This window comes from Elaeis guineensis, chromosome 6 (assembly GCF_000442705.2).
Source record: "Elaeis guineensis isolate ETL-2024a chromosome 6, EG11, whole genome shotgun sequence".
In the NCBI taxonomy this organism is placed as follows: Eukaryota; Viridiplantae; Streptophyta; class Magnoliopsida; order Arecales; family Arecaceae; genus Elaeis; species Elaeis guineensis.
The window spans coordinates 28,340,783-28,345,959 of NC_025998.2; the positions used below are offsets into that span (position 1 = coordinate 28,340,783).

At 41.6% G+C, this 5,177-nt stretch overlaps 1 pseudogene; it reads left to right on the plus strand.

Annotated features, from left to right (window-relative positions):
- Positions 1-3,404: 3,404 nt before the first annotated feature.
- Positions 3,405-4,671, plus strand: LOC105036516 (UPF0481 protein At3g47200-like; annotated as a pseudogene).
- Positions 4,672-5,177: the final 506 nt, after the last annotated feature.

Genomic DNA, 5,177 nt, shown 5'->3' on the forward strand with positions numbered 1-5,177 from the left:
ATGATGATTTTTGCTGAGACTGTGGACCAACGGGCATTATGTTGCTCTCACTCTCCTATGGAATGCACAAGATCCTCCAGTGGAGCAAGTGGAGAAGATGGGCCACCTTGAAGTCTTTACGTGGTTGGTGAGACCTTTAAGAATTTTGGTAAGAATTCATCCAAGCTCATAAGTATGGCCCAGAAAAGGAGAAAGTTCCCTAGCTTTTGTATGTTTAGGATGCCAAGGAGATGTTTGAAGACAAACAATGGAACATGGTTTATGAACAGGAGCAAATTTTGGAAAAGATGGCTTCCAAGACAAATATTGGTTGCGAAGAGGTAGAAGAGGCAGGCAACTAGAAAGTTTCTAATTAATATAAAGTTCAAGATGGAAGAGACTGTCATGGGCGTTCTAGTGGTGGTAGAGGATAGCCATAGCATTGACGGTGGTGGCAAGGAGAGGGACTCAAAACAGACAGGAGAGGAGAAGGGAAGGGAAAGAGGAGGAAGAGGCCTGCCATGGTGAAACCCGAGGTAGAGAAGAGGCAACCGTGGGCCTCCTAGAGGTGGTGGGGTTAGTTGTGACACTGATGGTGATGATGAAGAGAACATAATGATAAGGAGAGGGAAAGAAAGATGGAGGATGTCAGGAAAGGGAAGGAGTAGGTGAGGCCTGCTATGATGAAATCTAAGGTGAAGGTGATGGGTATGAGTCTCCTGAAAGTGGCAGGGGATGATAGTAACACCGAAGGTGAAGGTTGAGAAAGCTTTGAGAGTGGGGTGGGAGAGGAGAGGAGAAAGGAAGAGATATATATAACTATTTTAATCAAGATACTTATGCGAGTGGCTATAAGTAATCTGTAACTATTTGGACTACAAGATGGCCTACCACATGATAGTTCTAAGTTGCAGCCTAGTGAACAATACAATATACTGTATAATTTGAATTGCAAGCGGACTAGATTGCACCTACAACTTAAGCTGTATGAGGCACCACCCATGGGGCTCCAACCGATCAAGACGGCCTAATGGCCTAAAAAATTTGCACATGGGCGATCATTTTATTAGCAGTTGTTCTGCACGGACTTGCCATCCTCCAACGTATTTATTTTAGATTACTGCAAATGGCGCAAGCAGTCATTATGTGGTGTCACTCCGAGCACAGCCAAGTGGCTCATAATGTTCTATGAGTGGTTTGCTCAGTTTGGGCCATTGATGGAAAGCATCTACCAAGGAAAATCTTGTATCTACCTCCCAACTCTGTTATTGCCCCTCCATGTGCCGTACAATCTTATATTAGAACTAATTGAAAGCTAGATGACTAGATTTGTTTATAACGCTTCTCTCTCTCTAACCTACTTTGGAAAAAATATTTGTTACAACGGTGATACCATATCAAATTTGTAACAAACCAATGAAAACCTTAATATTTCATCAATTGCTGTGTATTTCATCGATTTTTGTAGATTATAACCTATATTATTCTCGTGTATTTTACTCATTCCCAACTATTGACGTGGTATCACTGTCGCAATGAATATTTTCTCCCCACTTTGCCATATAACCAGCAATAGCAAGCAAAAAGAATACTCATTTGAAGGTGTAGCAGTGCATTTCTCACAATATGCAAGCATTGAATATGTTGAAATATACAAGCATTGAACATGTGTCTAGTCCCATTCGAACTGGTCGCAGACCTTTAGCCCATGATCGAGACTATTGGACAGAGCACACCTTGTGATGGTAGAAAACCCATCTCCCATAAACCGAAGTCCATCTGATGTCGCACCTTAATCTGGCTCTACGTGCCAACATTTTGATAACTTTATATTGGCCAAAGCAACATCAGCAACCCGATCCACAGGTAATGATATTACACCACGAAGGTGAGAATCTAAAGAAATATGTGACTGTCATGAAAAAAGGGGGCTGTGAGTGTGATTGAAGACGCACGAAGTGATGGCAAATTCCTTGAGTGGGCATCTACATCAGCGGAATTCCTTCACAGCAGCTCATCTTTATTATTTTCCGCTTTTCTTATGCCTTTCTTGAACTATGGATGGGATGGGATTTTCCGTAGGTATTGCCTTATTTAAATGCTTGTATGCTTATTTGATCTCGTTGAAAGAGTTATTCCTGCTTCTGCTGATAACCACTGAGGCATTGAGACTAAGCCTCTAACCAGGGATCCCAAAACCCTGTCAAAATTTTTTTTTTTTTTTTTTTAATGATAAAAAAAAAAACCTGTCGAAGTTGGGAAGACCTCTTTTCTCCTTTTTTTTCTCTTAACGAATTGTGTCATTTCATGATTATCATCCTTTTAATGTTGTTTTCATCTGACATGGAGCTCTAATCAGGCAATCTTCTAACCATTTTTACATCTAACAGTTGTTACATAATCAGATTAGTAGACATTTTCACTATTCATCCAACTAAAGTATATTTAGTGAACCTGAATGTCCATGTCAGTATAGAAATAATGTTTGCCCTGCAAACAATGATATAATTAGATGTGCCCTTGTTTGAGAGTTAAACATCCATTGCTTTTCATTTACTAATCATATTAGCTACCCAAGCTTTACTACTGCTATCTTCATCATCAACAACATTATTATTAAGCAAAGGGTGTGTAGACCCCATCAAGGATTGAACAATTAAGCATAGAGCTTTGAAAGAGTGGAATATCAATCTAATAGTTCCTTTTTGGATCTTAGGGTTGGGGGATTGATGTCAACATGTTTCACATTTTGGGAACACTTGGTCTGCAACCTTGTTTCAACCCTTATTTCTCAGAAAATACCTCGACCTGACCAGACATAAGCAATGCCAAATTTAATACCCAAAAATATTACTAGCAAAGTTTCGATTTAATACTAGAAGCAGGGAAAACTCACTGCCCACATAATGATAATTTTTGATTTATGTCCATGTTCACGAAACAAAATATTAATTTTCAACAGACATGTAGTTTGCAAGTACATAAGGTAAATCTGTCATATAATGGTCCTTATTCTCATTAGCTAGTGCATTATTCGCGTATCGTAGATTGAAGCCAACGGGTGCCTGATTCAAGCATCCGACAGCAGGAATCTTCGTTGCAAGCCACGTACCCAGGAGATCTGTGCAAGCACAAGAGCAGAAAACAAAAGAATGAGTCGATGCAGATCTGAAGCAAGAGAAGCCAGCCAAGATATAATCGTGGAGATGGATACGGAATGGGAGATAGAAGTATTAGGTAACATAGATCCGGAATGGGAGAAAAAGGTTTTAGGTAACATAGAAACATCCCGGCAACGCAAACGCCCAGCTAAGCCAAGCATTTTCAGAGTCCCCCCAATTATGCGATCAAGCAATCTGGATGGCTATGAGCCAAAGCTTGTCTCCATCGGTCCTTACCATCACGGTAAACCTAGCCTTCAGGCTATGGAGGAAATCTAGTGGCAGATACTAGACGACCTCCTTTTGAAAGCTCCGAAAGATGGCATCCATCGTTACCTAAAACAGATGCAAGAATTGGAGGTGGAGGCCCGAAGCTGTTACTCCGAAGTGATCGATATGGAAAGCCGCGAGTTTGCGGAGATGCTGCTGCTTGACAGCTGCTTTGTCATCCAACTATTCATCCCCCGTAAATCGATGGTCCAGGAGCTCAAGGATCCGTTGGACAGGAGTATTTGGCTTGAAGTCTATCTCCTTCAAGATTTGCTCCCGCTCGGAAACCAGCTTCCGTATTTCATCTTCGATCATCTCCTTAGTGTCCTAAATATACCAGAACTAGCGGGCTTCCGCTTTCATGAGTGTATTCTAGGGAGATTGGATGAAGTCTTGCTACGATTCTTCAATTTATCACCATTAATGGGATCATCACCAATGGAACCAAAAAGAGCGGCCCGTCTACTCCACACGCTCATAGAGAAGTTCAGCATTACATTGAAGAAGGAAAGCAACACAGTATCCTCTAGTCCACAGTCCCAGCAGGTCTCATCATTAAAAGAACCAAATCAAGATTTTAAGGTGGACCATCTTCTCCACTTGCTCCACGAGAGGATCTTGAGAATTCCATGGAGGAAGAAGAGGCACACTGGATCATCCTCTGGTCCACAATCCCCGCAAAAACCATCACTGGTTGTCCTCACTGTGACAGAGCTTGTGGAGGCTGGAATCGACATCAAGGTGCGCCAAATGGGTAACTTTCTAAACATTTCATTTGACAAAAGGAAGGGGTTGCTAGAGATTCCAACCATCCAGGTCGATGACTCCACGAACCTCATCATCCGAAACCTCATCGCTTTGGAGCAATGCTGCAAGGATGTCGGCATGCAGATAACCTGCTACTCTATTTTCATGGATGCCATCATCGACACTGAAAAAGATGTGGCGCTGCTTAGCCAGAAGGGGATCATTGACCGCCGGCTTGTCAATGACAGGGACATTGCATTAGTCTTCCAAAGGCGTTACGTTTGACACCAAGAAGAATTACCTGGCTGGATTGTTCAAGGAAGTGAATGCCTACTGCGACTCGAGGTGGAATAGGTGGCGGGCAAGACTTATGCATGACTATTTCAGCAATCCGTGGATGACCATTTCAGTGATTGCAGCTGCTGTTCTCCTTGCCCTCAACATTATTCAAACAGTTTTCTCTGTTTTAAGTTATACTCGGCAAATCCGTAGCAGCGACGGGCCTCGTCCGTGAAATAAGTTTTTGACGTGACGATCTAAGATCACCGCAATCATCAATATCAAAATAAGGACCCCAGACGATAGCATGACAAGAGATGAGTTCGAAAGTATGTGGTACGCCTTTTGATGTAATAAATTTCCGAGCTGATAGGGTCGAGTGGGTGGCACCTCCATAGGGTGAGAGGTCTAAGGTTCAAACTGGCTAGCAGTAAGCTATAAGTTGCAAAACTAAGAATGTATATTGATCATTAGAAGCCAATTTAGTTTTTAATTTGGTTTGCTTTAATTAATTTGTTGCAGAAGTGTGATAATTCTTGACTAGCCAAAAATAAAGGTTCAATGGTGATTCCTGTTCAAATTTCAAAACCGTTCAAGATTTTATTGACTGGTCAACCAGAGTGCTTTCTTCATTGCAAACAATCCTTTTCTGATTAGTAAACAATCCTCAAGCACCGTGCAATGTGTCTCTTCCTCCCGGATCCAATCCATTTTTTAATTATTTTCTGATTCACTGATAAC